Raw genomic sequence first — 19,486 nt, forward strand, 5'->3', positions numbered from 1 at the left:
GATATATATTTGGGTGATCTGGAATACAAAAGAGTGTGATCAACTATCAGATGGATGGGTAGAAGAACATCACATTCCAAATAATACGCTACAGTGCTTAGATATATTAATGACGCTACATTGTCATTACTTTCATTTTGATATATTGCACGGGAAGTTAATTTCGCGGGTGTAAAATTTCGCGATTTTCATTGAATAAGATATACGAAATATTTTGGCGGTTATTATATTGTGAAATTTAAATCCTTTATCAATACCTTTGCATGCGAACTTTTAAATTTCTATCCGCGAATATAAGCGAAAATAACCAGCTATACGGTAATTTATGCAGAGTTATTGCTTTGTATGAAATAACTTCAGTATTAATAAACGACTTAATGATTTATCAAAAGGTCGATTCTTTGACGTCGGATTCAAGATATGTAATGTGTTTTTCGGAATAATAATACTGTATATTTTTTAGAAAGCAACACTTCACATTACAATTCAAGTTTTTAAGAAAAATATTTACCTCATACACACTTTGAAGTAGTACATCCTGCAAAAGAAAAAAGAAGATGCCTCATCATTTGAATAGAGTAGTTGTATTTTTACGATGAACATGCTACAGAAAGCCTTATAAAAACGATACTTTTATGGAGTTTTAAAACAATATCAGATTCTTTTTTTAAGATAATAAGCATTTGTAAATATGACTGAAAACCAATTATTGCTTACATTTTTCAGTGTTAAAGAAAACAAGAATACTAACTCTTGATGAACATCCGACTCAATTGTAATATTTAATGACGACACTTAAAACGACGAGTGCCACACGTGGAGCAGGATCTGCTCACCCTTCCGGAGCACCTGAGATCACCTCCAATTTTTGTTGGGGTTCGTGTGCTTAGTCTTTATGTTTCTATGTTGTGTCTTGTGTACTGTTATTTGTCTGTTTGTCTTTTTGTTTTATTTTTAGCCATGGCATTGTCAGTTTATTTTCGATCTGTGAATTTGACTGTCCCTCTGGTATCATTCGCCGCATTTTAACAAAATTTGATCTTCATTTAATATCATCAATACTAAAGAAATGTACCTATTCATACAGGTTATAGACAATAAAACTATACACGTACATTCTTCGATACAGTTTTTGGACAAGTTTAAATCGACAGACAATTACTCTAAAGAAAAAAATCTTACCGATAACCGTTTTGAATCGTTATTCTGAAAAACAGGACAAACAATTAGTTTTGAATACAAAGATTGCTATTTACTTATATATGCATCATTGTTATATATATGATGTCATATTTAGATTATATATGATGTCATATTTAGATTGTTCTAGTATCTTTAAATTTTGAAGTTGATTAAAAGTGTTAGGTCTGTGTTTTCTGCATATAATGACCAACCTATAACCTTGACCTCTTAAATACAAACTATATTTGGTAATGTTTAAATGATATTAAATTGATTTTGGAATATAACAAGATAAACTGCTTTTGAATATAACAAGATACTGTTTAAATGACACAAAATTATAGGTTGTTTAAATTTTTAGTACCCTTGGTAGAGCCATCAAGATTCATAAATCATTAACAGCATTTGTGACAATACGCACAATTACATTTAACCTCCATTTCGATTTGAGAAACTATATTAAAAAATTTGCAAATATTGTTTGAAATATTAGCAAATATTTCACAAGAAAATTCTCTTTTAAAATAAAAATCTTATCTCGTCCAAAGTTGGTTTATTCCGAAAAAGTAATTTTAGCATCATTATGTCAGAAAACAAAAGTTCTGATTTTACGTTGAATATTGTCATCATTGTTGAAGCCATGATGTTAAATTACGTTTCTTTAGATATTGAAAGTTAATACAAAGTGATCCTTTTTCTAAATTATTACTAACACATAAAATCATCATAGATACCAGAACCAAAATTGTATATTTACCCAAGACGCTTGTTTCGTCTAAAAAAGACTCATCAGTGACGCTCGAATCAAAAAATGTTTAAAAGGCCAAATAAAGTACGAAGTTGAAGAGCATTGAGGATCAAAAATTTCTAGAATGTTATGCCAATATTAACCTTTATTTGTCACATATATATTATATTTGATATATTAAAACTTTGTAATAATGACCCCTTACGAAATGTTACTGACTTTTTTAGGTTATGGTCAATCCATGCAAAGTTCATCAATAGTGTGCAGAAACAGTGAAATTCTGCATAATTACGTTTTACCTTGATTATGATTTATAAAACTTCATATACAAATCTGTTATTCTATTGTTCCTGGTAAGGAAGAAGGTCAATTCCTATTGAAACGTTCATACCCGATGCATTTGTTTGCAATTTAAGTGATCTTCAGTGGTTGTCGTTTGTTGATGATGTTCATAAGTGATTCTCTTGTTTTTTCAATATAGATTAGACCGCAGGTTTTACCGTTTGAATAGTTTTACACTAGTTTGTTGGGGGGCCGTTTAGATCTTACCGTTCTGTGTAAGCCAAGCTTCCTGTTGAAGACCGTACTTTGACCTATAATGGATTTTCTTTCATAAATTGTAACTTCTATATGAACATTGTATATTTCTTTACATAGACAACCATACATCACATGTCATTTAAATTTCGTTAAAAAATCTTACTATTTTCTGCACTGCTTTTTTATCCTGCAAAATAAAACAAAACTAATCTCGAGTTTGTAAACGTGAGTTTTAATTTTACGATGAACATGTCTATCGTGATGTTAATAGAAATATAAAAAGATATTGGGTATGCATCTATGACAAAAATTCCTAACATGCACATCAATACAATAAATTAGGAGAGGAAAAGCACTTTCCTTGCTGTTCTTCATCTCAAAGACCTTGAATTTTCTCTAAAAATTATGGACAGCAATACATCATATGATAATTTATCATGCTTGTTTATTATGTTTATATGATTTGTTATTTAAACGATTATAATTTGTTCCAAATACTTTTAAAAGTTGATGAATATTTTATCTCTCTAAGACTAGATTGAAGTTTTTTCTCTCCTAAGCATAGATTGATTTTCTATAAAGAAAGGCAGAAAGACGGAAGAAACAGCAGATACCATTTAGCATGTCCATCCATTGTCAGTATTTTATTGTAATTGTGAAATTATTTGTCATTACCATAATCTCAAAATAAAAAATGAACACAGATCCAATCTATAGTTTTGTTTGAAATATTGTTAGTAAATAAGTATCTATTTTAATCAGAACAGTAAAGGTCTGACATCTACTGACCAGTCATGAAATTGTATAAGCCTGTAAACAGGCGATGTAATTTGTAAAACAAGAATATTATACGCTAATGTCTTTCAATAGAATTTATAGAAAAAATACACATTAAAATTGAACAACAGATACCATACGTATGTGCATCCGTTATCAGTGTTTTGAAATAATTATGATACTATATTGTGGTTATGTTTCTAAAAATAAAAAAATATATATAAGAAATACAGTAACAGTTAAAGTTTTGTTTGAAATTAGTTCAGGATACTTCTTTTTTCCTAAAGTCTTTATCAGAGAAGATTGATTGGCCTATACAGGCCGACTTCAAGAAATAGAACTAACTCAAAACTTGTTAGGTGCTTTGCAGAATATTAATACTTAGACCTGTATCTTTTTGTTCATCTAAAGTCAAGAATACATGACATAATAATATTTAACTTTTTAGTAGAAATTCTTACATCAAACAAACTCGCCATATCCTGAAAATGAACATGAAGACATTGATTAACGTCATGTTTGAAAACATTTATTGAGTCGATGTATTGTTTATAGTTCAATTTAATCATTTTGAACTCTGGATCTACATTTAAGTATGTTATTTGTGAAATATGAGAATTTTATACAAATCATTATGTCAGTTTTTGCCATTTAAGATAAATACGATAATATATTGCCATTATGTTTCACACTACATAACAAATCAATTGAAATTGTTGTTTTGTTGAGAAATCAGTAGTTTAGAAAAATATATATTAACTAATGGATAAATGATTGTTTGATTGTTTGACCGATACAGACCGACTAATAGAAATCTGCAGGGCTCTAAAGATGTTATGTGAATTTAAGACAACCTATACCATATAATTCACCTTTTAAAAATCGAAAGGACTGTGGGTAATTTCATTGTCTGTACACCAAAATGAAAATAGAGTTATGTCATTGGATGGATTTTCATTGTTTAGAACGTATTGATCCAATCTCAACGTGCTGGTGTACGCTTTTGAACATATTACCCAGAATGCATTAGATTCTGAAACGGCGATTTGTATACAGAACATAAAACCAAACTATTGAGTGAAGAACAACTTACATCAAACACACTTGCTGCTATATCCTGAAAAATAAAAAGAAGACATTTTAGCATCATTATGTTTGAATGCAGGAGCTGTCATTTTAAAATCATCAATCAGCATGGTGTCATATTTGGATTGTTCTAATTCTTTAGATGATCTCCGCCGGTTTTTGGCGGGGTTCGTGTTGCTTGGTCTTTAGTTGTCTATGTTGTGTCTTGTGCGCTATTATTTGTCTGTTTGTCTTTTTATTTTTAGCCATGAGGTTGACTGTCCCTCTGGTATCTTTCACCCCTCTTTTGTAAAGAACGCATCTCTACTTTCACCAAATTATGGTTAACCAATAGCCTTGATTATCACATACCAAATATATTGGGAATTTTTTTAACGACTAAATATATATATTTTTTAATATATACGACTCTGTTGAAATGAAAACAACCAAATCGTTGCTAAAATTTTATTTTTAATTGTATAACATTAATAAATCATAACTCCTTTTTAAGTCAAGAAGTAAAATTGGCACAGTTCCATTTTACCTTCATTTAGATTTGGGAAATTGACAAAAAATAATTGAATGTTTACTAAGTTATCCACAAAAAGATATATGAAATACTTTTCAATCAAACGTGGAACATAACTCTTCATCCCAAAAAGGGAGATAGGAAAATCAAAGTTGAAGAAAACTAAGATAAGGCAATACAAAGTCCCTCAATACTCGGATATACTCAGGTACACTGGAAAAATAGTAGTTTGATCAATTTACAGAAGGAAGGATAGAGGAAGAACAGATAGTATATATGTCTTGTCTTTTCAAGTTTTTTTTAATATTAAATGAGTTAGTACGGGTCATGACTTTCCTTTAAGAACAACAAATGAGAAAAAAATGCAATCTATTGTTTTTGTGTAACAATATTAATTAAATTCAACTCTTCAACTTTGTGCTTTATTTAGCCTTTTTAACTTAATTGGATTCGAGAATCACTGATCAGTCTTTTTTAGACGACACGCGCGTTTAGCGTAATCAAAAAATTAATCCTGGTATCTATGATGAGTTTATGTTGTATTATTATGGCTTTATTAAAGTATATGATGTTCCATTTATGAAAATCAGTTCAACTCAAATATGCCATGTTCATTTCAATATATCTTTCGTTACAGTTCATTATTAACAATGCATCACATGACAATTCACTTTCGAAAAGAAATCTTACCAAATTCCTCCTTTTACTATTATCCTGCAAAAAAGAAATCAAATGATCATATTGGTATACAATGTCAATACAATTCATTTCAATCTTTATTGCTATAACAACAACATATTTATAGTATGTGACACGACATAACAATAAACATGCAATAAACAATAACAACAAGATTATTAATAAACATAATAAAAGTAAATATTACAGTGAAAATCTCAGAAGTTAAAGAAAGCTAAGATTAAGCTTTACGATTATCATTAAAAATAGGATATATCCAAGCGTTCTCGAAAAATGGCGTTTGATAAAAGATTTAGCGAACAGATATTACTGTAATTATTTCACTTGACTGAGCGGAGTTTAATCAGTTCGTTTATTTAAGACCAGTCCATCTGAACGCAAATGTGTCGGGGTAAACTCATTAAAGAAGTGTCTAGTTATTCGTCCAAAATCATACACTCAGTTCATTTTCATATCCGGTTTGTGACACTGATATGTGATTAGAAATCAGTTACAATTATAACGGCCATCATTCTTATCACGCATGTCTTCAAATAGACTGTCCATATACAAATTAAAACGTAAAATCTGCCCGATCGATTGAAATAACATTTATTTAGTAATTCCATATAACATGTCTATCGTTTTCATTGTTTAAATTTATTCATCATAATAGACACTCGTTATTTTACTCAATATAATGTATGAATAGAAATGTAATCTATCGTTTTGTACGAAATTTGTTCGAAGAAAGTATACTAACTGAGGCTGAAATAAAAAAAAAAGAATTGTTTAACTTCTACCGACCATATTTTCATGTCAGTATTGTAGTTAAGGCTACTTGGTTATTGATACGATCAGTCAGTCTGTCATCAGAGGCATTGGCTGAGTGGAAAAAAATAACATAAACGATACTAATTTAAATACACTAGATACGCATTTCGACAGTCATTTGCTCTCCGGTGATGATCGAGTTAAAAATAAATAATTATCCATCCCTTATACAAAGTTTTAAAAGTCCAAAAAGGGTAGCCTAATCTTGAACAAGATAATGTGCATTTCAAAACAAGATTACTAAATTGTTTTTTTTAAATAATTTTTGTTTACAAATTATAGACAACAATACATTAAATGATTTAAAGGAGAAAACACTTACTTCATCGGAACTATTCTTTGAATCCTGCAAAAGAAAAAGAAAACATTTCATTATGTTTATAAACAGTAGTTGCTATTTCTACGATGAATATTCTAATGTTTTGCTTTGAGCGTTCCTGATGAAGGTTAATTCAAATAAAGCGCTTCGGACGCATGAAATTATTAAAAGAGTTGTTTTCAATTTTTACATCACTGGGTCGAGGGTATAATCAGCTCAGTAGTCAGGACTTCGGTACTTATATAATTTATAACAAACCTTTCTAAAATTGTCTGTTTATAAATTTTGAAATTATAAAGAAACTAAGGTTTCAACTCCCTCAAGCAAAGTTGGTCTTAGATGAATTTATCTATTTGTTTAAGGTAATTTTGTCATATAGCTCTTCATCTGTTTCGGTACTTATACATCCGTCAGATTTAAATGTTTGTATTTGAGCGTTCCTGAAGAAGGTAAATCCAGAAAAGTGTTCCGGACGAATGCAATTGTTAAATGTGTGTTTTTTTCATTATTGCAGTCAAAATATCACATCAAGATTACTTAGTATTCCAAAACTTTCAATGTTAAAGTTGTGAAACTCTTTTTTTTAAACTGTGGTTTCTTCATTATTATCTTGTCTGAGCACATACTAATTTCATAGTTTTACAAAAATAAGAGACTTCGTTTTTCCGATTTAACAAGACGATGTTCAAATGACAGCAATCAATATTTTACTCACAATTGTTCAACTGTCTTTATAAAGGCAATCTAAGGTCAAATCTTCTGAACAGTATGAGTGGAAAGATGCTGAGACACATTTGATCACCATTTGTAATTGAGAATGTACTTTTATAGAGGATTGACTGAATGGTCCGCAAGTTATTACAACTAAACGTCACAGAGAGCTATTTAAATACAACAGGACCAGAACTATTGTTCAGAAAAACGTTTCGTCAATCTCGTTCCCGGTTGACGAATGTGACCTACCAAATTAGACTATTTACCGATTTTGTAATAACATGAAAAACACGGCAGGTGTCACATATGGAGCAGGGTCTGTCTACCCTTCCTGAGCACTTGTGTGATCACCCCCAGTTTTTGGTTGGACCCGTGTGCTCAGGTTTTAGTTTTCTATGTTGTGACTTGTGTACTATTATTTGTCTGTTTGTCTTTTCTTTTTTAGCCATGACGTTATCAGTTTATTTTCTATTTATGAGTTTGACTGTCCCTCTATGTCCGACCCTCTTTTAAATGAAGATTGAATTAAACTTGTCAAAGAAAACTGATATTAGACAAAACAAATACCACCCGAAAAAAACGGATGTATTCCGGTGATCTAAACAAATGTAGGGTGAAGGGTGATCAACCAGCTGATGGGCTGAGTAACAATACATCTTATTCTTTTTTTATTTTACTTATCTTCACCAGTGTTTTAAATATAAAACTAATAAGATATCGTCATAACATTTCTCTCTATATGTCATTAAACAAATGAATAGAAATGCAAGCTACGGTTTTGATATCAGGAAAAGAAAAAACAATATAAACTTAAACGTTACTGTAGATTCATTATTTTTCGTTGGATACCAATTTTCGTGGATTTCGTGGTATGCTAGGAATCGCGTATTCAAATTTCCAATGAATACAAATTTTGTATAGGAATTTATGAAGATTTTTGAAAAATCCACAACTATACAAGTTCTGCTTAATCCACGAAAACTGGACCCACAAAAATAAATAAATCCACAGTATCATGTTTATTAAAATATTGAATATTGGACCACTACCGACCGACATGTCTGTCTCAAGATATGTTATTTGCATTTACAAACAAATTAACTTTCTTTACAAAGTAAAGACAACAGTATATCACATGACAAGATAAGTATTACCTCATCCGAACTTGACTTTTTACCCTGAAAATAAAAAACAAGACATTTTAGAGTTATTATTTTAACGAAAAACATTTTAATCATTGCTGTTGACATTATGGTATACTCAAATTGAAACCATGGTTTACCTTAAACCTTTCAATTATTACAAAGCGAGTTAACCTGATAGTTCTTAGCAAGAGTGCACACGTTTATATGAATCGCCTGCTTAAGGAAAATTCATTTGTATTTTGAAAGTTTCAAAGATAAAGATTTATCGACAAGTATCACATTGACTTAACTTGTTTTAAGATTCAAGATTATGAGACCAAGGTCACATAAATCCTGTCAGGCAGACATCTACTTTTGCTTATTGTAAGGTAATTAAAAAACACACCAAAACACAAAAAATCGTTGACCAATGATCCATGAAAATGAGATCTATGTTAGATTATACTTAAATGTACATGTACGACTTACAAACATTATATACATTAAACATAGTTGCGTATTATATACGAAAAACAGAAAGTCGCCAAGCAATCAAGGTGCATACTTCTTACGAACAATAAAAATGAAAAATGGTACAACCTCATTTGACAACCATTTCGACTTGAGATGTTGCAATTGTAAATATTTAGCATAGGAATTCCTATTCTTTTTAGCCAGGCATGGTTTGTGAAACAGCTGTATTGTTAAACTTTAACTGAGTGAGATGAAAACTGAGTTTCTTTATAATTTCAAAATTTATATTTTTTACTGGTGCCGTATACGGTGCAGGAAATGCTTACCGTTCCGGAGCACATGATTTCACTTCCTGTTTTAAGTGGAGTTCGTGTTGTTTCTTATTTATTATTAATTATATATAAATATACTAAATAAATAAATGATTTGGAAAATACGTTGAAGGTATAAAAAGTCATGAGAATTCCGAATGCAATAAGGTTCTATCCGGGCACTCTGGTTCTAAACCTTGGTTCCATCTGGGTTGTTTGGTTCTGAACCTTGGTTCTTTGGTTCGAAACCATGGTAACTGGTTCAACATCCGGGTTGTTTGGTTATAGCAACCCGAATTCCTGGTTCCATCTGGGTTCTATTCTAGATTATTCTAATGTTCCCGTTGAACTTGGAGAAGATAACCACAAGTATCCGAATAAAAATGTAAAGTAGGTCAAAGACGCTAAAATTGTTTTATAACATTAAACATTTCAGGATCGACGGTTAAAGAAGCTGTAAGGTATTTATTTTCTCATTCTAATGATTTGGAAACTAGATAAAAATAAAGCATCGTTTAGATTTTAAAAATAAATCGAAATGGTACATTATATCGAACATTATTTTATTTAATTCAGTCGTTCTGTCTTTATTTATTTCCGTTAATATTTCTAGACGTTTTAAAACACCAAAATTTGGATACCTGTCGTTCAATTGGCCAACGATATATGCATCTAGCCACTTGACCAGTTGACTTGCATATATATTTAAATGCACATTTAAAGTTCGAATGCATTTTATTTATTAGCTGCTTTTTAATAATGTCTGATTTGATAGAAATACGTGTGAAGTATTATATGTAACAAATCGTGTTGTTCAAAACGGAATCTTAAAAGACATATAAAAAGAAATTGATGATCAATTTAAGTTTCATTGAAAAATAAGTTATAAAATATAACAAAAATGTATATGTACCATAAATTTGTCAAATTTGATACTACTTGTTAAATTAAGGCATGCATATAATCATTATAGGCCAAAAAGAATCAAATCAAAATGAAGATTGAATATTTTTATAATAAAATTGTGTGTGTGTGTGTATTTGAGTGTGTGTTTTGGTGTATGTGTGTGTGTTAATGACAGTGCTGGTGGAATGAGTAGCATCAGCACACTTGTCAGAACTTCTGTGTTGGTGCCATAGAAAAGGGGCATATAAACTACTGAGTTACTCTAGTTCGTTCGTCCCGAACGTCCAAAAAACAAGGATTCCGTTCTTTTAACTTTAGTTGCCTCAACCAAATACTGCAAAATTTATACACAAAATAAAAAAGAAGACATGACATGAGTGCCAATAAGAACACTCCACAAAAGACTAAATGACACAGAAATTAACAGCTATAAGTCATGATCCTACGGCATTCAACAATGAGCAAAGTCCGTACCGCATAGTCAGCTATAAAAAGCACCGAAATGACAATGTAAATCATTTCAAACGAGAAAAGAAACGGACAAATCATTATTCAAAAAATGAACAAAAACAAATATGCCACACTTAAACAAACGACAATTCATAAATTACAGTCTCCTGACTTTGGACAGGTACATACAAACAGAATGTGGCGGATTAAACATGCTATCAGGATCCCCACCCTTCACATTATGTGGCAAAGAAGAACTCTCCACAAGAGACCAAGTAACATAGAAATTAACAACTACATGTCACCATACGGCCTTCAACAATGAGCAGATAGGTATAGAAGATGTATGAGTGCCAATGAGACAAATCTCTATCCAAATGTCAATTTATAAAAGTAAACCATTATAGGTCAATGTAAGGCCTTCAACACGGAGCCTTGGCTCTTACCGAACCACAAGCTATAAAGGGCCCCAAAATTACTAGTGTAAAACAATTCGATCGAGAAAACCAACGGTCTAATCTAAATAAAAAAAACGAGGAACGAGAAAAGCGTATAAATTCCACAAACAAACGATTACTACTGTACATCAGATTCCTGACTTAGGACAGGTGCAAACATTTGCAGCCGGATGAAACAATATTATAACATCACAACATAGAAAACACCACGATAAAACGAAATCCAAACGAGGAAAGAAACGAACAAATGTATCTAGGCCACTGACTTGCGACTGGCACATGCATACTGAATAGGGCGGGGTTGAACATGTTAATGGGGTCTTCACATCTCCCTAACCTGGGCCAATGGTTATTTCCACATACAAAACACTGAATTTGAAATTTGGTAGCGTCACTTTACCGTTCAAGAGTTATCATGTTCCTTTAAAAACATAGAAAATATCGAATTTGCGTTTTCGTTCTTTTAAATAAGTTTGACTCAATCAAATTTTATTAACCTTATACGTAATGCTTTTTACCTTAGAACACAGCTCTATCAAGTTCGATATTGGGTGGTATTACTGGTCAAGAATTATTAGATGTATGAAGTTGGTACTAGTACTAATGATACAAATATCAACACGTAGACTAAAGATAGGAAATATGCTTAATCTGTTGTTTCTGTTCTTTAACTTTAGTTGCCTCAACCAAATGTTTAGAAACTTAAACACAATGCTTATGGTCACTAAACAGTCAAAATTACGTGAATCCTGTTTCTGTATGTGAAAGTTAACTTTTCACAAGCAGGGCCAGCTGGGGTCCATAGACATATTGTACATTTATTTCAGTAAACGGTTTATTTACTTCCTTTGGCTTCTACTTCTATTAGAACTAACTTGCATATTTTTTTAAGGATGGCGGTGCAGTTTGATAACAGACAGTGACCAGCATAAAAAAGTGTTTCACTAGATTGAGCTCTTTTGTATAAGTGTACTTTTTAAAGGTTCTTCGCAATGAGTTCAGTTTATTGCTATGCGTATACCTTCATGTGATTTTTAAGATGCTTTAACAGACTATCCATATCAACATGTCCATGAAATAAAATCCAAGGTAAAATGATTGAACCATTTAAAATTATCTAGCTATCACAACTGGCAGCACATGGTGCTACTAGAGAAGTAAATGTTCTTTCTAATTTTTCACGGCAATTAAAAGATTTAGTTTTCATTTGATCAAAACATTCTTCATATCAAAAATTGAGAATGGAAATCTGAAATGTGTTTAAGAGACAGTAACATGACAAAAAAATCCAGTCAAAGGTCACCAATGGGTTTTTAACAAAGTGAGAAAATCCCTCGCCCGGCGGCGGACTTCAGATGGCCCCTTAACAAAATGTGTACTAGTTCAAACTCCAATATATAAAACCGATCTTACAATTAAAAACATTCAAATATATCTATATATTTAATATAGATACTATATATTTAATATAGATACTATATATTTATTATAGATATAAGAATAAAGGATATGAGTGCAATCAGACGATTCTCCATATACTTCAAACAAAATATACAAGTTGTACAATGAGGGGAAAGGTCAAGATCATATAAGGTTTCTCGTGCCATAAAACTCACCATTTTATGACAATACATCTTCTTGCTACATATTCAGAAGCAAGGTCAATTTAGAATTATACTTCTAGGTCAGGGTAATATACAAAGGAACACACTGTATCATGATGACACACCAAAAGTGCATGCATAGGCCAAGAGTCAAAAAGTTATAGTCTGCTCAGGAGTTCCATGTAAAAAAAACACCATAAAGCAGTCCTTCACGAAAGTTCATCACGGTACACGTAACAATGTATCATGGCATGATGCATTAAACATGCCGAATACAGAAAACATGGGTCAGGGACAGAAACAGAAGACATGTACCTAAACTCAATGGAACAGTACTTGTATTTCAGGTCACTATATACAAGTGCCTTCAACATAGAACATAAACTCTCGCAACAATTCAAAGTTAAAACCGTCTTTCATAAAAGTTTGAGCGGGATTTCTTGCAACGATTACCTTACCACTGTTCATTGAAAATCGGATCGTGCAGTAATGTCAATAAATTAAAACGATAAGATAAGACATTAAAACACTTAAAACTAGGGTTTACCATTAATTTCTAACCTTACCATGTGATAGCACTATGGTAAACTGATAGAAACACTTGATGCAGTCATGAAATTGAATATTTGCAATAGTACGACGAGACCAATTCAAGACAAAGTAAGATACAAATGAAAGTAATTATACATACGAACTTTTAATCACAATGTACAAATTAGGAACCGTAGTTTTCATTCAATTTGTTCATTTAAAATGTACGCTCGCGTTAAACAATGGAAATTAACGCTGTATATTTATATAAACGATCAATCTTGTAACTGTTGATGTAAATGTCCTTTGGTTTTATGAGTCTTTGTTTACTCTTTGGTTTTGATTGTTATTGTCTTATAAACCACATCAGTACTGAAGTATGGCCACTGAACATGATGATACCCTCGGGGACTGATAGTGCAGCAGCAGAGATAACAACCCAGTTCTGTGATACTGTAGATTCATTTATTTTCGTGGGTACCAATTTTCGTGCATAAAGGCAAACTTGTATGTTCGCGGATTTCTAATTTCGTGATTTTGCCCAGGTCTGCATACAAGTCTATAGAAAATTTGTCATTCTTTGAACATTTAATTTCGTGGTTTACCTGTACCCATGAAATCAACGAAAATTGGTATCCAACGAACAATAATGAATCCACAGTATACGGAACCGAAAAGTAATAAATTTCATGCGTCAAAAGCGTTCAAATGCATAGAAATTAATGAAAAATATTGTTTTGATTACAATAAGTTAAAGAAAGATGCATGGATTCAGACTTCATTGAAGTATTGAATGAAAATCAGTCTGACTCAAAATATGTAAGTGGAATACATGCATATAAAAAAAACTAGTATTATGCTATACCGTTTATAGGCATCAATTGATAACTGACTGTTAAGCAGAAAATCTTACCTTAGATCGACTTGCCATTATATCCTACAAAAGATTTTTTTTAACATGTTTGTAAACAAAACTTGTCACTCTAATATATTGATTTACTCAGTTTTTCCAATGTATTGATGAACTTATAACAATAGGTATACTACTGTTGCCTTTATTTATAAGCTTAACTTATCACCATTATATTTCATAATTTTTAAAACAAAAATTAGATATTTTTTTTCAAATAAGCGCTTTAGGTACTGAGGACCAACATGATGATATATATGTTATTTGAAAAATAAAGTGATGCATGTTTACTTTATTCTGAACTTGCATGTTGTATTTGCCACTATTTATGGAGCGTAAACGACGACTTTTTCATTACTAAAGATAAAATCACATATTCCTTCTTGCCTACACATGTTTATTTTATTACTGTTGATGCTATATTGTCAGTAGTAAGTGCGAAAAAAATAACAAAAAATAAGGACTTTTTTTAAATTACTAGTTCATGAATTTTTTTATTCCCTTAGCTTATGTTTTTTTTCAGATTGACGAATCAAGGACCTGTGGTAAACGTCATTCGGTTTTATAATTTATTCGAATTTCAAGATATCTCATTTAAAATATGAGATAACTCATATAATATATAAGATAACTCATCTGATATATAATATATCTTATAAAATATATTAGATGTCTAATTTAATATATAATATATCTTATAATTTAATATATAAGATATCTTATAATTTAAGATTATTTTTGACCGTTTGGATTCTAGCTCTTCCATCTTTTATATAAGCTTTGGATTTCAAATATTTTGGCCACGAGCATCACTGAAGAGACATGTTTTGTCGAAATGCGCATCTGGTGCAACAAAATTGTAACCGTTGATTTTATTACTACCACTGGGTCGATGCCTCTGCTGGTGGACTATTAGTCCCCGAGGGTATCACCAGCCCAGTAGCCAGTACTTCGGTACTGTCATGCAAATACGGATTTATTGTGTTATTAAAATTTGCTGTTACATAATATTAGAAATTATTTTAAATTAAGGAATGTATCTCCCTCATGCAAAGCTCTGATTCCTTTTACGAATTTGACTATACTTTTTGGACCTTTTGGATTCTAGCTCTTCCATCTTTTATATAAGCTTTGGATTTCAAATATTTTGGCCACGAGCATCACTGACGAGACATGTTTTGTCGAAATGCGCATCTGGTGCAACACAATTGGTACCGTTGATTTTATTACTACCACTGGGTCGATGCCTCTGCTGGTGGACTATTAGTCCCCGAGGGTATCACCAGCCCAGTAGCCAGTACTTCGGTACTGGCTTGAAAATACGGATTTATTGTGTTATTAAAATTTGCTGTTACAAAATATTAGAAATTATTTTAAATTAAGGAATGTATCTCCCTCATGCAAAGCTCTGATTCCTTTTACGAATTTGACTATACTTTTTGGACCTTTTGGATTCTAGCTCTTCCATCTTTTATATAAGCTTTGGATTTCAAATATTTTGGCCACGAGCATCACTGAAGAGACATGTTTTGTCGAAATGCGCATCTGGTGCAACAAAATTGGTACCGTTGATTTTATTACTACCACTGGGTCGATGCCTCTGCTGGTGGACTATTAGTCCCCGAGGGTATCACCAGCCCAGTAGCCAGTACTTCGGTACTGGCTTGAAAATACGGATTTATTGTGTTATTAAAATTTGCTGTTACAAAATATTAGAAATTATTTCAAATTAAGGAATGTATCTCCTTCATGCAAAGCTCTGATTCCTTTTACGAATTTTACTATACTTTTTGGACCTTTTGGATTCTAGCTCTTCCATCTTTTATATAAGCTTTGGATTTCAAATATTTTGGCCACGAGCATCACTGAAGAGACATGTTTTGTCGAAATGCGCATCTGGTGCAATAAAATTGGTACCGTTGATTTTATTACTACCACTGGGTCGATGCCTCTGCTGGTGGACTATTAGTCCCCGAGGGTATCACCAGCCCAGTAGCCAGTACTTCGGTACTGGCATGAAAATACGGATTTATTGTGTTATTAAAATTTGCTGTTACAAAATATTAGAAATTATTTTAAATTAAGGAATGTATCTCCCTCGTGCAAAGCTCTGATTCCTTTTACGAATTTGACTATACTTTTTGGACCTTTTGGATTCTAGCTCTTCCATCTTTTATATAAGCTTTGGATTTCAAATATTTTGGCCACGAGCATCACTGAAGAGACATGTTTTGTCAAAATGCGCATCTGGAGCAACAAAATTGGTGCCGTTGATTTTATTAATATATAAGATATCTTATATAATTTATAAGATATATAAAACACGTTTAAATATATTATATACAATGTAAGATATCTTCGTTACTTAATAAGACATGTAAGATATCATATAAGGTATATGAGCTATCTTATAATATGTTTGTAAGGCAAGTAAACTCATTATAGATACCAGGATTAAAATTTTATATTTACGCCAGACGCGCGTTTTGTCTACATAAGACTCATCAGTGACGCTAGAATAAAAAAATGTTTTAAAGGCCAAATAAAGTACGAAGTTGATAAGCATTGAGGACCAAACATTCCTACGTTTTACCAAATACAGCTAAGATAATCTATTCCTGAGGTAGAAAAGTTTTTCAAAAATACATCTGTTTATCTAATGATTTTCAAATAATATGCAGGCAAACTTATTCCTTCTTTTTAATGATCTGCAAACAGATGTGCTTTCTTATATGTGACGTCATCAGGCATGGTCGCCTATTTTCATAACGTCACAACAGGAAATTCAGAGGAAATCAGGAAATTCGACGTCATGATCGGATTTTAACAAATGCAGAACTGAGATCAAACGAACCACACTTTGATTAAGTTGTTTATACAATGGATTCAGAAAGGGAGACAAATTAGTATGGTATCTCATTACACGAGTGTACACTAGACTCAAACAAATACAAATCTAAATTTACCTTAAATAGCTATTCCAATTACGTCTTGCTGTTTAAAAACTCTCAGTTGATAGACATGCATCTAGAATAAAGAGCAGGAAGATAAAGTTGAGGCAACCGAGGCAATTAAAAACAGGAAGTTCGATAATTTGTTTCCACATATATGTATATTTAAAAGAAAATGAATCTATTAGAAAATGCACTGATTAGTATAGTATCTCTTTACACGACTGTTCTAGACTTGAACAAATACAAATGTATATATCTGCCTTATATAGCATTTCCAATTACGTCTTGCTGTTTAAAAACATTTTTTCAACTCTCAGTTGATAGACATGCATCTTGTCTGAAGAGGAGGAAGATAAAGTTTATTAGTCAATCCGAGGCGCAATTAATATAAACAGGAAGTTCGTTAATTTATATATACATATATATTTAAAAGGAAATGAATCCATGAAAATGAGCACAAATTAGTACAGAGTAGCTTTACATATGTGTTCTAGATTAAAACAAATACAAATGTACATTTACTTTGTATGTTGTATAGCTATTCCAATAACGTCTTGCTGTTTAAATACATTTTGTTTATCGATTTTCGGTTGATAGTCATCTTAATATGTGAAGAGCAGGAAGATAAAGTTTAGTCAAACCGAGGCGCAATTATAATCAGGAAGTTCGTTAATTTATATTATATGTTCATATATATTTAAAAGAAAACTAATCCATCAGAATAAGCACAAATTAGTAGAGTATCTCTTTTCACGACTGTTCTAGAATAAAACAAATACAAATGTAAATTTACCTTATAAAGCTATCCCAATTACGTCTTGCTGTTTAAAATAATTTTGTCAACTCTCAGTTGATAGACATGCATCTTATATGAAGAGCAGAAAGATAAAGTTTGGTCAAACAGAAGCAATTAATACTAGCTATATAGTAACAGGGAGTTCGTTAATTTATATATTCATATATATTTAAAAGGAAATGAATCAATTAGAATGAACACAGATTATTATAGTATCTCTTTACATGAGTGTTCTAGACTAAAACAAATACAAATGAACATTTACCGTATACAGCTATTCCAATTACGTCCTGCTGTTTGAAAACATTTTTTCAACTCTCAGTTTAAATCCTTGCATCTTGAACAAAGAGCATGAAGATAAAGTTTAGTCAAACCGAGGCGCAATCATAATCAGGAAGTTCGTGAATTTATATATACATATATATTTTAAAAAAAAATGAATTCATCAGAATGAGCAAAGATTAGTATAGAATCTCTTTACACGAATGTTCTAGACTAAAACAAATACAAATGAACGTTTACCTTATACAGCTATACCAATTACGTCCTGCTGTTTGAAAACATTTTTTCAACTCTCAGTTTAAAGCCTTGCATCTTGAGTAAAGAGCAGGAAGATAAAGTTTAGTCAAACCGAGGCGCAATTATAATCAAGAAGTTCGTTAAGTTATATATACATATATATCTAAAAGAAAAGACTCAATCCAAATGATCACAAATTAGCATCGTATCGCTTTACACGAGTGTTCTAAACTTAAACAAATACAAATGTACATTTACCTTATCATGCTTATGTAGCTATTACAATAACGGCTTGTTATTTAAAACATCTTTTCAGTCAACACTCATTTGGTAGCCATGCATCTTATATGAAGAGCAGGAAGATAAAGTTTAGTCAAACCGATACTGAAACATACTTAGAAAAATCAATGAAAATAAAATCTACGTGTCATATACTTTGTTTATCAAACAAATGATCATAATAATGTAAGATTACCAAGTAAAATGAACTAACGGACAGGAAGAATAAATTATTAAGGGAATTTCAAAAATAAATAAATATAAGTATTTATACAAAGTTTAATATTGAATATATTAATAGTACGGTGCATTTACTTCACACAACATCGAGGGTCAACATGATGACAGAAGCTTTATTCTAAAAGTAAATTGACGCTTCCGGGTGCGGGAATTTCTCGCTACATTGAAGACCTGTTGGTGACCTTCTGCTGTTGTTTTTTCTATGGTCGGGTTGTTGTCTCTTTAGCACATTCCCCATTTCCATTCTCATTTTTATATGTTACATGTTAAATGTGATCTGAATGCGCATGTAATATATGGCAATGATCATAGAACTTAAACGATTTTACTGTTCATGATCAAAGATCACGAGATCAATTACCTATTTATTCTGTCTTGCAATTCTTGTTTATTTGTTATCATGTTATATTGAATTGTCAGTACTAAGCGTAAAATAAAAGGACGATTTAAAATATGATATTTAAATCCAGACTTGTATACCATAATTTGTCATTTAGTGCATGTGTGTTGATTTCCCTAAATTGTGTGGTTTCATAATTTT

General features: G+C 31.4%; 1 long non-coding RNA gene across 1 annotated transcript; it reads right to left on the bottom strand.

Moving 5' to 3' along the window:
- Nucleotides 1-2,633: 2,633 nt before the first annotated feature.
- On the bottom strand, nt 2,634-18,258 carry LOC134684129 (uncharacterized). Its single transcript, XR_010101177.1, has 9 exons — nt 18,173-18,258; nt 17,124-17,184; nt 14,161-14,184; nt 8,544-8,567; nt 6,679-6,702; nt 5,535-5,558; nt 4,341-4,364; nt 3,709-3,729; nt 2,634-2,657 (listed from the first exon to the last, which is right to left on the bottom strand). It is a non-coding gene; the product is annotated as an uncharacterized LOC134684129 (long non-coding RNA).
- Nucleotides 18,259-19,486: the final 1,228 nt, after the last annotated feature.

The sequence above is a fragment of the Mytilus trossulus genome, chromosome 9 (genome assembly GCF_036588685.1).
Source record: "Mytilus trossulus isolate FHL-02 chromosome 9, PNRI_Mtr1.1.1.hap1, whole genome shotgun sequence".
Classification (NCBI taxonomy): domain Eukaryota; kingdom Metazoa; phylum Mollusca; class Bivalvia; order Mytilida; family Mytilidae; genus Mytilus; species Mytilus trossulus.